This window comes from Camelus dromedarius, chromosome 12 (genome assembly GCF_036321535.1).
Source record: "Camelus dromedarius isolate mCamDro1 chromosome 12, mCamDro1.pat, whole genome shotgun sequence".
Lineage (NCBI taxonomy): Eukaryota > Metazoa > Chordata > Mammalia > Artiodactyla > Camelidae > Camelus > Camelus dromedarius.
Genome location: NC_087447.1, coordinates 51,250,111 through 51,270,666, shown reverse-complemented (window position 1 = coordinate 51,270,666; position 20,556 = coordinate 51,250,111). Strand labels below are relative to the sequence as shown.

General features: G+C 39.4%; 1 protein-coding gene across 2 annotated transcripts in view; it reads left to right on the top strand.

Annotated features, from left to right (window-relative positions):
- Nucleotides 1-673: 673 nt before the first annotated feature.
- The window catches only part of PAK1 (p21 (RAC1) activated kinase 1), a 122,679-nt gene continuing 102,796 nt past the window's right edge, over nucleotides 674-20,556 (top strand). For both annotated transcript variants that reach the window (XM_031460423.2, XM_031460421.2), the window contains exon 1: nucleotides 674-1,258. The gene's annotated coding sequence lies outside the window, so the exon portion shown is untranslated. The remainder of the gene's footprint in view (nucleotides 1,259-20,556) is intronic.

The window sequence follows — 20,556 nt, the reverse complement described above, 5'->3', positions numbered from 1 at the left end:
GGAGACACTGGAAAACAGTATGAGCTCAGGAAAAAGGTTTGCGTTGAATGTAGCCTCCGTGGTAGAGAAAATCGGGAAAGGAAGCCCCCCTTTCGGTCAGTTCACAATAGTTGAAACTTCCATTATCATTTCTTTGCCCCCCCACCATAAAAAAAAAAAAACCCGTATAATAAATGTCTGGCTCTGAGGTGACTGGAGATGGGGTAGTTTCCAAATTCAACGCTTGGCAAGGAGCTAGCGGATGCGGTGGTACTCTGTAACCTGAAGAGGACCCCAAGACTAGGGGGTCAGCCGTCTTTTTCGACCCTGACTACACTACTGACGCCCCCTGAAACCGTTCCAAAACCTTCCTGGAGAAAGGCTGGGTCAAAGCACCCTGCAGCAGCAGGGAGCGCGGGTCTGGAAAAAAGACTCGAAAAGAGACTCGGGCACAATGACATCACGCGGCAGCCGAGTGATTCCCCTGCCGCTGGCGTCACGCGCCGATGACGTCATCCTAGGAGCTCGCCCTCCCCCACTCCTGGGTTGGCCTCGCTCACGTGGGTCCGTCCAGCCCTCCCCGCCCCCTCCCACCTGCGGGAGGCGGGGCGGGCCCGGCCGGGCTCCGCCGGCGCCTCCGCCTCGCGGGGGAGGGGGCGGGGGCCGGTGAGAGAGGCGGTCGGCAGGCCCGGAGGCTTACAATAGCTGGGCTGAGGCGCGGGAGGTGGCCCAGCCGTAACCGCAGCTGGAGTCCAAGGTGTGGGCAGTACTGTAGACGCCCCCTCACGGCTTCCCCCACACACCCCTCCTCCACGACTCGTCCGTCGCGCCTCCCGGCGCCTCCCGCCGCCTCCCTCACAGGCTCTGCTGTCTTACTCCACAGACGCTTTCCCTCTGACCCTTGGCCCTTCTTTCGCGGAGCCCCGCGCACTCAGGAGCTCCTACTCTGTCTCCCTACCTCCTCGCCCAAAGGCCACCCGAGCCCCATCACATCTTCGAACCCCACTCCCCGAGCACGCAGCCCCTCAGCGGCGTAGCCTAGCTCGGTTGGGTCCCCCTGACCGTCGCTGATCCTCCCACCCACGCCCTGTCTTGAGTGGACTCCCCGGCACGAGCGGGTGGGGGAGGCGCCGAGCGCGCGGCGGCGGCGGCTGCTGCTGCTGGAGGGAGAAAGTGAAGCGGCCCCTCGCGCACACTCGCGCGCTCGCTCCCCGGCTGGGCCGCCGCCACCGGGGTGGAGGAGGAGGAGGAGCCGAGTCGAGCAGAGCGAGCGCGGAAGGTGAGAGCCAGCCTCCCGCCCGGTATTCTTGGCGTCGCAGGGTGCGGGGCTGGGGTGCCGGGGTCGGGGGGGCGCGGGGTTGGGGGCCGGGGCCCATTCATTCCCCGCGGCGGGGCCGGGCGGACGGCGGCGCCAGGTGAGGTGAGGCGGGGGCGTCGCCCCGCCAGGCTGGCCGCTTCTCTCGGACCAACAAAGGCCCCCTGTGCGCTCACCGGCGCGGCCGCCGGTCTCAGACGCCGGGGTCCCGGGGAAGGGCGGGAGGGGAGCGGCCGGGAGACCCGACAGGTCCCGTCCGGGAGCGACTCCCTCCCGAACTTTGCGGTCCTCTGGGCCCAGCCTTGGCCCGCGACGAGGAACCCTAGCAGGGCGGCGTCGGATTCACTGTGTACAGGAAAAAAAAATCACAGTTGTCCAGGCCGGGAGGGGGATCACCTATAGGAGTCAACTCTTTCCAAAATACGACTGGATAGTGCTTGACTTCTGCTGCCCCTCCCCCACCCCGGGAATACTCTAACTTGTGAAGTTAGGAAACAAACAGGGAAAGGAGAATTACAGTTATTTTATGTGCATTATTCCATTTCAAAGGACATTATTATAGCCTTTACTGTCTTGAATATTTTCACAATAAACATTGCTGGGAGTGTTTTGCGAGAATACTTGAAAAGTTTGAGGTGTTTGTGGGTGTTGGGAGCAAAGTGCTTGCTGTATGGTAAAACTATCTTACACTTTTCCCCCTGAACTATGAAAGGTGAAGGGAAAGGTTAGTACTTAGTTAGTTACCAATAAAAATTCAAATTCACTAGTCTAGGCATTATTTTAAGAATTGTACCTGAGAAAAAATCTTTAACTTTGCCCACTATGTCTTTGGGCTCACTCTCAACTTTGTCAGGAGAAAACAGGAGTCAGTAGTACACAGATGCCTCATTGGTCTTACCTTGTGACTTCACCTACTTCCTGTGTGACCTTGAGCAGGTCTTAAGGTTCCAGGAGTTTATGCCCTAGAGGCAAGCAGGTATCCACCACCTACTTGGCTTTCAAGACTCCACTGAAGAATCCCCCACACTGTGAAGTCTTTGCTGGTATCTTCCCCCATACTCCTCTCAGGCAAAACTTTCTCATTGAGTCTGTCAGAGGCTTGGTAGCATTTCTACCACAGCACTTACAACAATTTTTTTCCTATTTGGGAAATCCTAAATCAAGTGCATATTGAAATCCACCTCACCTCAACTAGAAACTCTCCTTCTCAAAAAGGGTTTTTGAATCACGGACCCTGAAACATTTCCTGAAGCTTATCCATTTTCTTACTTATGGGAGCACATGGGTCTATCTGGTTAATTTGCTTATTCAGTCATTCATTTAACTGGCTCTGGAGAGCTATCATGTTTCAGGTCTCCAGCTAACGCTCTGGGGATTCACAGTCTATTAAGACATTCCCTGTCTTCAAAGAGCTCAAAGTCTAGTGGGTGAGGTAGACAGGTAAACAATGAAGTCCTGCCCTAGTCTCTGGGGGGACTCCAGTTGTACAGGGAGTAGTTTGCAATAATTGAGGCTGCTGGACCTGTTTTACAAGTCTTGTGCTGGCCAAAGTGACTCCTGCAGGGGAGGTGGTGACCTGCCTTTCATCCATAAGATAGCACTTGACAAAAAGTTTGTTTAGTTCAGTTCAATTCAATGTATATTTAATAAGAGTATGTTACAAGGCCCTGTGCTAGGTTTAGAGGAAGGAGTGCTTTCTAAAAAGAGGGCAATGTATATCCAGAGAGATCTGTGTAAAACAATACCTAATAATTTCTTCCCACCCCCAACTAGTATTGCCCAAAGATAAAATTTTAAACTCTTTCACACAAAAAAGAAGCTCTCAGAGATTAGAGTGCTGCCTGCCTTTACAGCCTTGCTTTCTGTAACTCCCCTGCCACCCTTTTCTCATCTGTACTTTTGCATGTGCTGTTTTTCTGCCTGGAATGTCACCCACTACCTTCGTGTGGATAAGTGCTTGTTGTATCTCTGGGAGTCAGTCCCTTAGTCTCTTCTCTGCCTGTTACCTCCGTAGAAGGAGTTGTGCTTTGCCATCCTCTGGCTCACATACAGACCACTCTTATAGGTGTCTATAGCACTCTGTTGCAAATATTTGAGTTTGTACCTGTCTTTTCCATTAACTTGTTCATTTCTTGAGGGCAGGATCTGTTTAGTTTTAGTGCCTAGCAAAGTCCCTGGCACTGAATAAATGTTTGAAATGAGTGTGTGAATGAAGAAGCAAGTCAAGAGCCATGAGTTAGCGGTTACCTACTGCTTTGGGTTAGAACAGTTAGCTGCAAGTGTAGTCCCTGCATCAACAGCATCAACATAATTTGGGAATTTGTTAGAAGTGCAAATCATTTGTCTCATCTCAGATCTACAGATGAAAAACTCTTAAGATTGGGGACCCCAAATCTCGGCTTTAATCAAGCCCTCCAGGTGATTCTGATGCTTGAAAATTTTTCAGAATCACCGGACTCAAAGATCTGCTTTTGATAACACCAGCTCCTTGCCACCTCCCTTCCTCCTTATTCTTCCATAGCACAGACTGCCTGACATTCCATTCCGTTCTGTTCCGCTCCATTCCAGTCCACTCTGTTCTATTCCGTTCCACTCCAGTCCAGTCCATTCCATTGCATATCATCTATTTTTTGTCACTAGATTGAAAGCTTCCTGAGAGCAAAGAATTTTGTTTTGTTTACTGCTTTAATCCCAGGGCCTAGAATACCAGTGCCTGCACATACCAGGCACTCAAATATTTGTTGAGTGAATAATATAAAATGATTTAATCCCATTTACTGCCAGCTGCTACACTGGGGGTTGATTCAAGAATAGGTCTCAGGAGGAAGAGGAACCACACTCCAATGTGCAAATCCAAGTGGATTCTAACATTTTGAAGGATTTATTTTAGATTGAGCTTTTCTTCCCTTTTAGTGTATATTTTGTCCACCAAAGCCTGTAGGATTTTTCCAGTTTTTTTTCTTTCAGCCAAGATCTGAAAACTGCAGTTGAAATATCCTAGTCCAGGATAGTTTCTTGGGAATTTGCAACTTGGTTTTGCAAGTCTAATAAAGCACCCTAACTTTTGAACCTTTTAACTTGAAACTATCTCTTCCGGATCTCCTGTGCTTTTTGTCTTTCTCTAGTGATACTTAAAGCCATACAAGGGCCTTTTGACTCCACACAAAGATTTTTCTTCCTTATGAAGCTCTTAATATTTTACTTCTTTCACTTTCTTATTAGCGCTAAGATACCATATCCAGTTTTTTCTTTTCCTAACTTCCCTCAGGGAGATTGGCTTCATTTGTTGATTCATTTATTTATAAACGAACACTTATTGAGTCTTTCTCTACCATGTGCTAGGTCTTATGCTGGGACAGGATGTTCAGATATACATAAGATGTGGTTCAAGTCCTGAAAGAGTTAAAGATATTGTAACATGGTATGATAAATGCTGAAATGAAGAGATTAAATAGAGGGATAAAGTGATGTATACTCATAAACCTGGGAGAAAGCTGTCTTTCTAATTTTTTCCCTCAATTTTTCAATAGTTTATCAAGCAAACATTATGTTGATAAGCAGACTTTAATTTTTTTTTTAAACTCAGAGGTTGATGTTGTTATTGGGGAAGACTAAAACAAAAGTCAAGATAGAATTAGCAGTTGCTACTTTGATGTAATTCTCAATTTCGTTGTTTCTGGTTTTAATGAATTTCCTTTTCCCCTTTTTTTATCTTTCCAAACCATAACTAGAAAGTAATGAGAAAAACTTTTTTTACAGTAAAGAGAGAAGTTTAAGGTTATCAAAAAGAATATGCTCTTTCACAGATATCATTCTAATTCCTAAGGGCTAATGTTATAATTTGGGATGGAGGGGATAATTAAACCTAGAGAAAGTCAGGAGATCTTAATTTAGTCTCTGTATCACTGCATGACTTTGCGGAAGTAATTTTATCTCTGTGCCTTTTGTCCTAACTGTAAAATGAGGATAGTAACAACTATTATGACAAGCTTACAAGTTTATGAAACAACAGAAACATTGACTATAAAGACACCTTTGAGAAGTATAAATTGTTACCTAGTTGTTAGGTGGTGGTAAACTTATTAATAGCAGCTTACATTATTGAACAACTGTTATGTACCAGATACTATGTGAGATGTGAGATTTCTCTAGTCTTCGAAATAAGCATGTAAAATGATTGCTAGTATCTCTATTTCATGGATTAGGAAGTTCAGGCTCAGACTGGCAAAGGGAACTTGTTCAGGGTTTTGCTGAAAATAATTGGTGAACCTCAGTTCTAGTCCATATCCATCTGATACCAGCAGTTATGTGTTATGTTCCTTATCCTGGCTGCTTTAATTTTTCTCTGTAGGAATATTTTGCAAGTATATTGCTGTGAGAGTTAAGATTTTCCTTCATTTAGCCTGCTGTCTCTCTCTCTCTCTTTTTTTTTTTTTTTGTGCATAGAAGGACTAGTGAATAAAGATTTACATAGGTTTACATTTATCATTCATACAGGGAAAGGAGTAGCATCTTTACCTGGTGTTTTTTGTTCAGTCTTCGCAACAGCTCTGTGAGATAGATATTTCTGTTTTATGAGTTAGGATCATAGAAATATTGGCTTGCTCGAAGGCACATCGTTAGGAAATGACTATTGGTTTAAAACTACATTTTTTTGAATCTAAATGTAGTAGTTTATTTTTGCCACTATATAATATTGCCTTTTAAACTTTATCAAACTAAACTTTGGGGCACTAGAAATGTCCTTTTAGATTGCTTTCTAGTCTCTTTAACCTCTTCTCCCTAAGAAAATCCTGACTAAAGTGCATGGTTTGAACTACAAAAACAATTGCTAATAAAACTGTCAGATGGTCATGATGTTGCAGACTTACAGCGTGACACTTCTCTACTGAAGTCGAGATATCAGACTTTATCCAGTATTCTGACCTGAATATTCATTTTCCTTTGCCAACATAAACTTATTAACGTAATGAAATACATTTTTCTGCTCTTGTCTTAAGCCTAATCTCTCATAAGTAACTTCTTCCACTCTCCCATCCAGTCTGTGAGATGGGAGAAATCTTCTATGTGCTAGGATCCTTGAGATTGTCCTTTCTCGAGGAGTAGTATAGTAATAAGTCCAGAAAGAACCAGAGGTTCGTTGCTCCCTTATTATGATTTTGTTTGGTGTTGATTAATTCTCTGAAATTGATCTAAGTCTTTATTATAAAAAGTACATTATGTTTTGGCTCTTATTCTTTGAGTCAAGGTGTGGTAATTTGCATGCAGCATTGAGACATTCATTCTTGTTTATGGGTTTTTTTTCTACTTTTCTATTTCTAATCCTCTCCAATGTCCCTTTCGCTTTTATACTGTATAAGTACTAACTGAGACTGGCAAGAACATTTTTCTAATTTATAGAACCAGCCTTCTGGACCTTTTGGGATGATAAATGACAGTGATAGTATATGTGTGGCTTCCACCCTCATCTGCTTGCCTATATTTTCAAGGCCCAGCTTTCCTTATTCTCTCCTTGATTTGCACAAAGCTGGGATTGATGGCTTTCTCATTTGAACCCTTGTCCCCATAGTACTTTATATATTGCTGCAGTATTATTTATCATTTTTCTAGGGAAGGGGATAGATGTAGAAGGAAGAGCACTAAGTTTGAAATTAGGCAAAGACCTACCTGGACACTTAACTTATTTAAATCTCTAATTCTTCATTTGGAAAATAAAAATAATACTTAACTCTCAGGGTTGTTGTGAAGATTAAACGAATAATGTATGTGAAAATGAATTGTAAGATGTTAGGTAAAATTGTTGTAATTTTATGATTACAGTTATGTATAGCAGTGATTTTTAATTTGGCTATGCATTTGAACTACTTGTGAAGATATTGAAAAGATTACAGTTGCCTGGGCTCTATTTCAAGTCTACCTTAATCAAATGTTTTGGAATCCCTATATTTGAAGATTTATAGATGATTCTGATATGCAGCCAACATTGAAAAGTACTGCCTTTTGTTATAATATTTTGCATAAACATCTTTTGTACTTATTATATGAAAACTAATATTTTATTGTTACTTAAAGTTCAATCATTTGCTAAACACATATTAAGGCATTCATTTGCTAAACACACATCAGGCATTGTCATGGGCTCTGAAGAAACAGCTGAATCATACCTGGTCTCTACCTTTAAGTTTAGTTTTGAGAAACAAACATGTCTGTAGACAATTATACCATATCGAGACAAAAATGAGACATGAAGATATATACTGGTGCTATGTGAAAGGCATCTACTTCACCTGAAATGGGAGAGGCCTGGCAAACCTCGAGGGAAATGACATCTAAGTTCAGTTTTGAGAGATGAGCAGGGGTTAACCAAGATAGTGGGGGAGGGGTAGAAAGAAGGGAGAAGGAGGACCTTCCTGAAAGAGAGGAGTTTGAGGGCTAGAAGGCCTGAGAGCATGTTTGGGGAACCCTGAGTAGTTTGTACACTTAGAGGATGGGGGGTAAGGTGGGGAGTGGTAAGAGCAGAGAGGAAGGCAAGGCCCAGGTGATGAAGGGCCATTAGGATAGTGTACAGAGTACTTTCACTAATGTTGTTTCACTTTATTCTTTCAACAACTCCTAGTTTAGCTAGGACAGGTTTTGTTTTATGTCCATTTTATAGAAGAGAAAACAGAAATTAATTGAATTGCCTGAGGCTGTACAACATAGCTATGGTTCGAAGACCAGTACTCACTTGAGCTCATCTTCTTATAATACACCATAGTTATCTTATACCTTTACAGTGTTACGAGGATCAGGTGAGTGCCATAGATAAATGCACAGCAATTTATAAGCTGTAAAATGCTTTATACTGATGTTGGCTATTAGTTGGGAGTTTGGACTAAGTGACCTATAAAAGTGCTTTTAGCTCTAAGATTCTGTGAGCATTTTCTAGGATTTTCCTTAAACACTGAAAAAGATATGTATGTATTTTCAGGAATTGGTAACTAGGGTCCAGCAAGCTAAAGTCGTGTAAGACAGTCATACTTCCACTTCTGAGTGTCTACTCAAACTTTCTTGTTTGCTTTTAAATACATTTATGTTTCTTTTATTGTGAAAGTAATACATGATTCTTGTGGAAAACCTGGAGAATACAGAAGAATAAAAGGTAAAACAAGAACAACAACAAATCTATCAGAGTTTTATTGTAGAAAGATAACCAGTAGTAGCATTTTGTCTATTTCCTTCTAACCTTTTTTAAAAGTGAGTTCGGGGTGGTAATCTTCCTGCCTCCCACTTCCTCCCCCCAGCCTCACTGTATGTTGGGGATAAATGACATCAGGAACAAATCATCCTCAGCATCATTACAGCTGACCTTTTACTGGGGACTTTCACAGTGCCAAGTACTTTACATCTGATTTTTCATTTACTCCTCAGAATAATCCTATAAGAGAGATGCTGATTTTTACTCATTTCACAGATGAGGAAGTTTAGGAGCAGAGAGATCAAGTTGGAATTTTTATGATTGTTACTGTGTAACCATGGCAAGTCATTTAACTACCAAGAGCCTCAGATTTCCTTAAGTGTCACATAGATGTATTAAATTTGATGCTAGCTTCCCAGCTCAAATATTTCATGACAGTGTTTTTTTTTACCTCCTCTCTTCCTCCTCCTTGCTCTCACTATTAGTCCATGGTAGCATAGTCCATGAGCACCGTAGCCCATCAGTAATAATGTTTCACTACGGAAACAATTCTCAGTGGGCTAGAGGAACAAAATTTAAGTTTCCAGCTTGGGCCATGGGTACAGAGGGACCTGGTATAGCTGAAAGGATTCTTAGTCTCCCTAAGAGAGTCTCCAACAATTCACCTGTTGGAGAATTACTATTTTATAACATTTTCTTTCATTCAAGATTATTTTCCCATGTGTAATTATCTGACTAGTCCAGAGTCTGAGATTTTTTTTGGTATCTGGATAGATTTTGCTTGATCAGTTCAAGAAGTTGTCTGTATATAATCTGCAAAGTAACTTAAAGCAAGAAACTAGATGAACAAAGAGGAAAAATTCACAATGACAGACTTTTGAAAGTCTAAGTTTCCTAAGCAGCCTAGAGACAATTAATATATATTTAGGCTTTACTGTTTTTAGTACACTTTCATATATAGTCTCATTTAATTCTACCCTTAAGGCATCATATTTTTATAGATGGAACAAAGTTAAGTGACTTGTCCATGATAATACAGCTGGGAGTTTGCAAAGTGGACTCTTTAATCCATTTTTCTGTCTCCAAATCTGGTATTGGTTCCCGATCCTTTGGATGCTGCCTTGACTAGTGGCACTTTCTTCATTTTCTCTTGACTTTAAATAAATTCCTGGTTCCTTGGAGAATGTTAAAAGCTATCTGCAGTTCACTCTCTTTCCAAAAATCATGTTTCTATCTATTGCCCCTTGCCAGAGAATTATCTGAAGTTGACTGCTTTGTAAAAATCCCAGGACACTTGGGAATGGCTGCTGAGTATACTCTTGTGTGTAAGCTGGTAGAGTAGGGGCAAAACACACACACTTTAACATGCTTACAAATCTAATGCATCTCTACAGTGCTTCTATTTATCTATTCCTTAATTAGTCTACAGATATTTGTTAATTGCTTCCTATGTGCCAAGCATGTGCTTAGTACTGGGGTACAATCATAAACAATACAGAAATGGTCCTTGACATTGCTTTTATAAAGCTTACATTCCTGAGGGGAGTACAGAGAAAAGCATTAAATGTACAGTTAAGTAGTTGCAGGTTTTGATAAGTCCTGCAAAAGATAAACAAAGGAATAGTATAGAGAATTTTGGATAAGGGGAAGTCCTCATTGTAGAGATGATGCTTTTAGAATAAAATATGAAAGATAAGTATATATCAGTCATGCAGAGAGCAGAGTGTAGAGCATGTCAGGCAGAGGGAACATTTTAAGCGCACAGAGGCCCTAAAAGTAGGGAAAAATTTAAAGCTATGAGGCTCAGTATGGTAGCTAGGAGCTAGTAGGCTACTGAGCACTTAAAATGTGGCTGATTCAAATATAAATGCACTATAAGTGTAACATACATACCAGATTTTGAAGACTTAGTACTGAAAAAGGAACTTAATAACTCATTAAGTTTTTATGTTGATTATATGTTGAAATGCTAATCTTTTGGATAAATTGGGTTAAATATATTTTCAAATTAATTTTCTTTCCTTCCCTTCCCCTCCCCCTCTCTCTTTTCTTTTCCTTTTCTTTTTAATTTTCTTTCTCCCACCTCCCCCTGTGCTGGGGTTTCCCAGACTTCCTGAGTTTAGGGCACTGTAGAGGATTCTTCTCCCCTCCAGAACTCCCAAGACCCAGGCAGCTGCCCCCATCTTCTGCCATCCTGGACCCCATGGTCAAGGAGGTAGGAGGTGCCTGGGGGGTCCCACCTGAGCAGCAGAATGCTCTCCGAGGGCTCTGGATTCCTCCCCAGGAGACCCTTCTTCAGATTTGGCTTTTCAGCTGATCTGATGAGAGCAAACTGTGCTTTTCTTCTTTAACTTTAAAAAACATAGCTACTAGAAAATTTACGATTACATATGTAGCTTGTGTTAGTGGCTTGCATTATATTTCTATTGGATAGCACTGGTTTACCTCAACATAGAGGAACTAAACAAAAGACATTATGATTGGTGCATAGAGGGAGCAAGAATAAATGGTAGGAGATGAAGTTGGAGTGGTTGGAAGAGATCTTTCAAAATGCTACCCTATGCAATATCCTAGTTAATCCTGAGAGACTGAGAAGGGATTAATAAATCTGACTTTATAGACAGAGACAAATAGTGGCTGCCTGAATCCCCAACCCCTTGGTGCTAGAATGAGGAGATGAACCAGTACTTTTAGCATAATGTCTTGAGTGTAGAATGTTCTCTATCATTGTTATCTAAAACCAACAAGCAAATAAATATTGAGGAATAAATTGACTAAATTGATTAATCCAAGTTTTCAGGTGGTTTTGAGAGTGTCTCTGGATATCTAAAATATCTAAGTAGAACTCTAGGTCAAAGGTTGAATTTTTTTATTGAGAAAAAAAATTCCTCCTTTAGGTTGACTCCTCTTGAAACTGTTTCATGTACACTTTAAACTATTTTGTATATCTAAAAATTCTTTATAATAAAATATTGAGAGGGGAGTGTGTATGGTGAGCATCTATAAACTCATTTAGATTCTGTACTATTTTGCTGTATTTGCTTTATTGACTATCCATCTCTTAATCTAGTCATCAATCCATCTTATTTTGAAGCATTTCAAAATAAGTTGCAGACATCATTACACTTCACCCTTAAACACTTTAACATTCATACTGTTACCCACTGTTCTGTGGCATTACTTGATTAATGTCTGTCTACCATGCTAGACCCTAAGCTCTGGAGAATCATTTTTTTTAAGGCATGACACCCTAAAGAGAAAGAGTTTTAACATGGTATCCCTTTCTTTAAAATAAAAAGTATCTTTTTTTGATCCCTGTTGTATTCACAGTTCCTGGCATATAGATAGTAGCCACTCTGTAAATGTTTTTTGATTGAATGAATGAAAGTGGAGCCAGCATTTAAATTGAGGTCCATATGACTTCTGTACTTAAGTTTAGCAAACATATAAGAATCCTTTCAATGTCTGGTGTTGGGAGAGGAAAGGAGAGACGAAACCTCACTGTGTTAAATATTTAGCTGCCTAGTGCAAGTATCTCTGACCTGAGTCAAAGATGAATGCATGCCCTGATGCTAAGGATGTGAAAAAATCTTAAGCTGATCACCAGCTCCTTTGCTATTTTGGGTCTTTCTTCATTTCATTTGAGTTGAGGAATTACATGTTATTGAAAAATGGCTTTGTATTGAGGCCTTTGTTGGCATATTTCATTGCATAGAATTCATTCTTTTTAGTACGATGCAAAGCAACATTTCAAAATTGGCAGTTTTCTTTTAGATTAGTATGAGTTTCTTTAAAGTACCACATAATCCTAATAAAGCTTAACACATACAATGTTACTGTCTTCCATTAAAAATAGAACTCTATTTTGTAACATTGTTAATAAATTTAAAATTCAGGCACAATTCTATCACTCAAATGAATAAACTCGTTTCCTTTTTTTATTATTATGTAAACATACCTATTTATATAATTATAGTGACAGTATAGATTTAAATTTGTCATTTGCCTTTTTTCTTCACTTACAAACATTTCCCCCATGTTACTCCTTAGTGTTCATTATAAAAGTTAAGATGATATTCCATAATTTGCCTAAAATCACTGTATCAGTTTTCTACCAGAGAAACAGAACTAGTAGAATTCCTTGGCAGGGAAGCCTTAGTTTTGCTTTTGAGGTCATTCAACTGATTGGATAAAGCCTATCCAAATTATGACCCTAATCCTTCTCTAAACGACTAAGTTTAATTCACTTTCAAATGTCGTATCACTCTGTTCCTTCAGCCTAGAATTCACTTTTCCTCTATGCTAGTCAAGATCCAGTTGGGATGCCATTTATTCCACATAGGCTTCCAGCCTTCAGCTGCCCATTCATGATTATAAATTCCTTGAAGTTATGCTATGGACTGAATATTTGTGTCTCACCCAAATTCATATGTTAAATCCAAATGCCCAATGTAGTGATACTTGAAGGTAGGGCCTTTGGGAGGTGATTAGGTCATGAGGGTGGAGACTTCATGAATGGGGTTAGTGTCTTTATAAAAGAGACTCCAGAGAGCTCCCTCTCCCCTTCTACCGTGTGAGGACATGGTGAGAAAGTGGCTCTCTATGAACCAGGAGAAGAATTCTTACCAGACACTGAATCTTCTGGTGCTTTGATTTTGAACTTCTCAGCCTCCAGAACTGTGAGAAGTAAACTTCTGTTGTCTATAGCCACCTAGTTTGTGGTGTTCTGTTATAGGAGCCTGAATGGACTAAGACAGCGTAGTACTTTGTTTTGTTCCTTACCATATACTCAGTATCTTGAACAGTGTCTGGCATGTAGTGGCCCTCAATAAATACTTGTTGAATTATTGAGTAAAATAATTCATCTACCCACTCAACAAATATGTATTAAGCTTAAAAAATTTTTTTCCATAGCTTTCTTTTCCATCCTTTGCACTATAATTAGATGCATAGATACTCATTTGTTATCCATAGGAACTGATTTTAGTTCCCAATCAAACATCCCTCCTTGCTCACCATTGGGCTCTGTCCACTTCACCCTCTTTGTCAGTAAGTGCATTTCTAATGGTAGGATAATTAACATCCAACAATATGATGCAAGTAGATTTTAAAATGAAAGCGGAAATTTGTGCAAAACATGAAAAATGTAGTGAATTTGAAATAAAGTGATATTGGAGAATGGCTTGAACCACACACACACACATGAATCATTGACAAATGAAGATTAGGTAAAGTTAGACCAGTTTAAAATTGAAGGGAAAATTAACGTGAGTAATAACATAATAGGAGATTCAGAGGACAGTGATTTGAGCAACAAAAGGATTAAGAAAGTCCTTTGGGACAAGTAGGTGAAACTCTTGAATATGTTTACAAAATTGACCCTTTTATCAATGTGTTTTGAAAGCCCAATGTGAAATGACAAATTTTTTTGGTTTAAGAATTACCTTTTGGCAATTACAGCTTAAATTTTGTTAAATTACAAATTACAAAGTTTTGTTTTATATATATCTTAATAAATTAAAGGCCCAGTCAACTTTTAATCTATCCTTTTTTTTAATTAGGAAATTTTAGTCCCTCGTCAGTTAACTTAAGTGGCATTTTTGGATATCAGTTATCCTTATATAACAAGAATCCCTTTGTATATACTTGTCCCTCATTAGATTTAGTTCCCTATCGTTGAGGATTGTGCATTATTCATTATATTCCTATGGGCCTAGCGCAGTCTGGTGCATAGGAGATATCTGATAAAGGGTTAGAAAGAAGTGAATAATAATAGAAGACATTTGGAAAGCACTTTGAAAGGATGCTGTTTGATACAGAGCTTGTATGGCAGGTGAGTGATTAGGGTTTGACTAGGTCCAAATGGAGAACCTTTCTCATTCTTCCTTTTGCTAGCTCCTGTCTAGTGTGCACTTTAATATTCAGAGTCTGTTCTCTGCCTCAATAGCTCTTGTTCCCATTGTAATTCTTCCTGGAGATTGAGATGGAAATGAGGAAGGCTTGGGCTGCTGCCTGGGTATCCACATTCATGAGAAATTGAAATGCAGAGGGACCAAATGCCATGCCTGACCTAGATGGATCCAGGTCAGCCAATCATTGCTTTCCTGCCTTTCCCTTTGTTCTTCGTGCCTCCAGCCTTCTATCCTGCAGGAGGTTTATGCTACAGCTGTTTATACCAATTAATATAATGCTAATATACCCCTTAATGAGGGCATGGAAACACATGGTCCCAGCTGGTGGGTAAGAACTGTGTAGTGTTATCTTTCAAAGTACCTTTTCACTAACAAGTGGACTAGGCACCTGAATACCTTTTCACATTGTTTCTGAAACCATAGAAACAGAAGCTGAAAATGACCATTGCTTAGGGAATCTAACCCCTCATTTTATGGGAAAAGGAGAAAAAAACCTCAAAGATGATCAAGCTTATGCCAAATTAATAATTCCATGCTTTCCATTTTAACAAAGCTCTATCTCATGTAAATATGATTTTGTCCTCTATATTTTGTAACAGTTAAAACCTCAAAATCTCTTCCACTAACCTAACTTTGAATCCTCTGGCCCTGTTAATTCCTGACTGATCTGGGGGCAGTTACTTAAGCTCTGTAGTTTCAGTTTCCTTATCCTTAAAATGGTACTAACAATAGTACTTGCTTCATAGGTTTGTTACCAGGATTATATGAGGTAATAATTGTAAAGCGCTTAGCAGATTCTGGAATATAACAAGTGCTCAGTAAATGTTCGCTATCATTATTATTACAAAGTAGGGAAGTGAAAATGAGCCTAATGACCAGTGCATTAATTTACAGCCCTTTGCTTGAAACCTTTGTTCCTAATTCTAAGGATTAGAATTTAAGCCTTATAAGAGCAAGGACCTTGTCTGCTTGCTTCTCTGTATCCTCAGCACCTAAAACAGTTTTTAGCATATAGTAGATGCTTAGTAAGTATTTGGTGAATTAATGAATTCTCTTAGGAAAAATTTCTCTGAATAACACTTACTTTTAGATACTCCAGTGACTTGAAACTTTTCTTTACAATTGTTTATGTGAATTTGCACTTGTTTATAGTACTTGTGTTGTGTCTTTGATCTTTTTAAAGATGTCTTTTTTCCTTCTACATTGTAAATCTTTAAGATTGGAGGACTGTGATTTCTGCTCTGAGAATTTTCTTGTATCTCCTAATGTGGTATTTTGTGCACATTTATTAGTGTTTAGTAATTACTGACAACTGACTGTAAAAATCACCTGTGTTCAATATTAATTTTTTGAGCAAAACTCGTATATGCTATAGCATCATTCCCAGCTCTAAGAAACTGAATTTTTAGTCAACTCTTGGTGGCAAGAGGTACTTTATTGCCTATGTGAATGTTATTCTTTACACTTAAAGTACCTCCTCCTTTCTCCTTGCCCCTTCACTCCCAGAAGTCATACTGCTCATTCTTCAGGGCTCAGTCTCCTCTGTCAAACTGGTTTTCTTCCTTTCTTCTGGGATTAACTTCTCATTATGTAAATCTCTTCATGGAGAAAGTGGGCAACTTTTGCATATGGGACGATTTCGAAGGAGGACATTCCACACTGAGGGAAGAGTTGATGCAAAGACAAGGAAGAAAAGGGTCAGATGTTATGGAAATGTGATGGTAAATATTATATGTTATCTTTAGTGTAAGGCAGTTTATTCACCAAGGTTCTTACTAATAGGGGCAAGGAACAGAATCTACTCTAACAAGTTGAAGGAAAAAGGATTTATTAAAGGGTACCAGAGAGATTAAAGAGTCTTCAGGAGAGCAGAAGAAATGCACCCAGGCTGAGCTTCCAGGAACAATTCTTTTGAACTGTACCAAAGAACAAAGTTCTCAAGGATACTACTATCTTTGCCATAATCTAGAAGCTACAGAATCAGGAAGCTGTTGTTACAACTGCTAGATTGATCTAAAACTATGCTGCCTCTATTGCAGCTTTTTTCAACAAAAGGGGTGTCCTGTGCCCAGCCTTTCCACTCTTTCACTGTAGTTCCAAATCAGTATCTAGTGTGAGAGCATTTGATTGGCAGAACCTAAATGACTTTTAGAAGAGAGTCTATGAAATATAGTGTGTGTTTGTTTTTTTGAGGGGGGAGGCAATTACATTAATTAATTAATTAATTAATTAATTAATTAATTTTAATGGAGGTACTGGGGATTGAACCCAGGAGCTTGTACATGCTAAGCATGCACTCTGCCATTGAACCATCCCCTCCCCTGTTTTTTTTTTTTTGTTGTTGTTTGTTTGTTTTTTTGCCTTCCAACCTCTGTTGTACCCAAAAGGTAGCAAGGGGTTAGAATAAGTGTTGAGCCAGCTCATACAGCTCAATAACAAAAAAGTAACCCAATTAAAAAATGGCAGAAGACCTATATAGACATTTCCCCAAAGAAGACATGCAGATAGCTAACAGGCATGTGAAAAGATGTTTAGCATTGCTAATTATTAGAGAAATGCAAGTCAAAACTACAGTAAGGTACCACTTCACACTGGTCAGATGTCCATCATTAAAAAATCTACAAATAACAAATGCTGGAGAGGGTGTGGAGAAAAGAGACCCTCCTGCACTGTTGGTGGGAATGTAAATTGGTGCAGCCACTGTAGAAAACAGTATGGGGTTCCTTAAAAACCAGAAAAATAGAGTTACCACTCCTGGGCACATATCTGAAGAAAACTGTAATTTGAAAAGATTTAAGTGCAACATGAATTCCAGTGTTCATAGCAACACTATTTACAATAGCTGAGACATGGAAGCAACTTAAATGTCTATTGATAGATGAATGGATAAAGAAGATGTGGTATATATGTATGTGTGTGTGTGTGTGTATGTATGTACGTATATATATACATACAATGAATACATACAATGAAATATTACTCAGACATAAAAAAGAGTGAAATAACGCCATTTGCAGCAACATGCATGGACCTAGAGATTATCATACCAAGTGAAGTAAATCAGAAAGAGAAAGAAAATACCATATATCACTTATATGTGGAATCTAAAATATGACACAAATGAACTTATTTATAAAAAAGAAACATATACAGACATAGAAAACAGATTTATGGTTACCAGAGAGGCAGTGGGGTGGGGGAATGATCAATCAGAAGTTTAGCAGATACAAACTACTAGATTTAAAGATAAGCAACAAGGTCCTACTGTATAGTACAGGGAATAAACCATAATGGAAAATAATACAAATATGAATATATAGATGTATATATTTAACTGAATTACTTTGTTCTATACCAGAAATGAACACAATATTGTAAATCAACTATACTTCAATTTAAAAACAAAATAGGTGTTGAGCAAACCAATTTGCAGATTCTGCTATGGAGAATATTCATATGGCTTGTATCCTTTTCTAATACCAAATTCTGTATCATTTGGAATTCTGTAAAAAGCATTTCTGACTCAAATTTGGCTTATATGATATTGAAATTTATATCAATTGAAAATTATAACACAAAAGTAAAAGCTTGCGTTACCTTTATCCCCAGGCTGCCTTCCATCGTGGTGGTAAATTGATAGAAACAGTTGGAGGTGATAAATTTCTTTGTTAACCAACAGATGAGAGAGATAAAGATACAGATACATAGAGAGAGGACGGGGAGGGAGAGAGAAAGACAGAGACAGGGAGAGAGTCAGAAAGAGGCAGAGAGAGAGAGAAATAGATACCGACTTCCTCTCTCAAAATGGAGAAAGTTTCTTGTCTTTAGTCCTGTGGGGCTGCCTTAGGCCCCTTGCCCATTTCTAAACTACAGGAGTTTGCAGGGCTGTGCCAGATGCTAAGTGATTAACCCCTTGAGCTAGTCACCGGCAAGGAGAATGGGGTTACCATGTTTGGTTTGGGTATAGGATGGAGACCTACCCCTGGAGCTAGGTTTGGGGTCAGTTTTTCCTTAGGACTGTGGTTTTCAAAAAGTGGTCACTGGAAACTTGATAAAAATGCAAATTCTTGGGGCATGTACCAGACCTACTATATGAAAAACTCTAGGTTGGGGCCCGGGAATCTGTTTTAACAAGCTCTCCATGTGATTATGACTCTGGTAGTATGTTAAAATTTGAGAACTGCATTAGTTATACAGGCTACTGAGGGGGGAATACCTGACAAAAACCAGGGATCTGTGAAGAGGGAGGAAGAGGGGAATGGATGCTGGGTAGGTAGCCAGTAGCATCCGTTTCAAAATTGTAAAGGTGAGTAGGGGTCAGTTCATGAGGAATCTTAAACATCTGCCTCACAAGGTTGTTGTGATTTCAAACTAGATAAGGTATATGTGAGGGACCTGTATAGTGAAGGGGGTAGATTATTACTAGGGATGAGGTAGCACATTGAACTTGGAGTCAAAGAAGGGGTTCTCATGTTGGTCTTTGAAGCTCTTTGACCTTCAAACTCCTGTAAAATATGGAATATAACTACTAGAGTGTTGGGAGAATTAAATGAAGTATGTAGAAGTGCTTAGTTCATCATATAGCATATTAATAAGTAAACATTTGCGATAATAATGATGCGTGGCTAAAGCAGTGTGAACTTTATTTCAAGGTCAAGGGGAGGCATACTTCCTTAGGATTGTCTTTCCTCTTAAGACATTTGCCTGGTTCTCAGTAATTGTTTCAGATCTCGGATCCTTGATCATATTCAGATCAGCTCTGGTTTAACTGCAGGAGCAATGGTTTTCTGCCTCCACAGTCTTATCCTGGGGGAATTATGTGAATTATTTACTTCAGCTGTCACAGGGGTATAGTGGTTTCTTTTTGCTTTTATAACTAATATGTATTTGAGGTGATGTGAGCATACATATTTTATGTTCTGTCTTGGCAGTGAACTCGTTTCCTTTTCTTTTGTGAGGTCGTTTTAATTTGTAACATGATGCCTTTTCCCTCCTTTTTGCTTTTTACATATTTCACATTCTCTAAATATAGAATATTTATATACTCCTATCAGGTTACAGTGGGAAAGGTGTTAAGAATTGGTTTGGGTTCTCTCCCTTACTTTGTATATAAAGAAACCAAGACAGGGAAGTAATTTGTCCAAAGTCATATATCCTGCTTCTTGCCCTCTTCTATTTCTTGGCATGGAAGAGTTTACATCTGGGGTTAAATTTCATTTTTATTCTATAATATTAATTAGTCAAAATTCACTTGTAAGTTATTTATATCTGATGTGATTTAGTTAAGTCAATAAGCCTGGTCTGCTGTAAATGAAGTAGAGCTGATGTCCCAACCTCAGAAAATTAGCTAGTGAATAGATGTTTTGTGAATACAGCAGTGGGAAGAAGGGCCCCACCATGAACACAGTCTTCAGTCCTAGATGTACTTGGCATGTTGGTAGATGTACCACTTATTGAATGTGCCAATGTTGTGTTATTAGGTGGCTTGTGGCCTTTTCTATGTTTACTCCTAGGTGTTTGAGGAAGGAATGAAATTGAATGGGTAATTTCTACTCTGTGGTGCTGAGCACTTCTCACCTTATCAGTACTATAAATAACAGTTAATTTTTTTTTCTTTCAGAGAGTTACTGTTGGGTGGCAAGGAAATAAGAGAAACTACTTCCAACAGTCTTGTTGGTACTAATTAAAACCTAGATTTCCAACTGAAAGGGAACCTAAGGGCTATCCAGTCTAACACCCAGGCTAAGAGAAGGAAAATTACTCACTTAATGTGGTACATAAGTTAGTTACAGAGTCGACCACATATCAGCACTTCTCACTCTCTGTTAAATGTATTTCCACTACACCATTTTGCAAGGCACAGTATAAGAGGAAATGGTGGGTAGTGGGAAGAGCATGGATTTGAAGGCAAAAGATCTGGATATAGGTTATGGCTCTGCCACTTACTGACTTGTTCCTGAGAAAGTAATATCACTTCCTTAAGCACCAGTTTCATTTGTAAAATAGGATATGCTGATACCTTCTTTCCTGCCTCACAGGGTTATTATTAGAATAAAATGTGAGAGGCAGTGGAAAAAAGTAAGACTAAAGCCAACATCGTCAATTTGTTTATGGATTTCAGCTTTGTCATCTGTAAACTGTGATTTTAGGCAAGTCACTTAATTTCTGTGAAC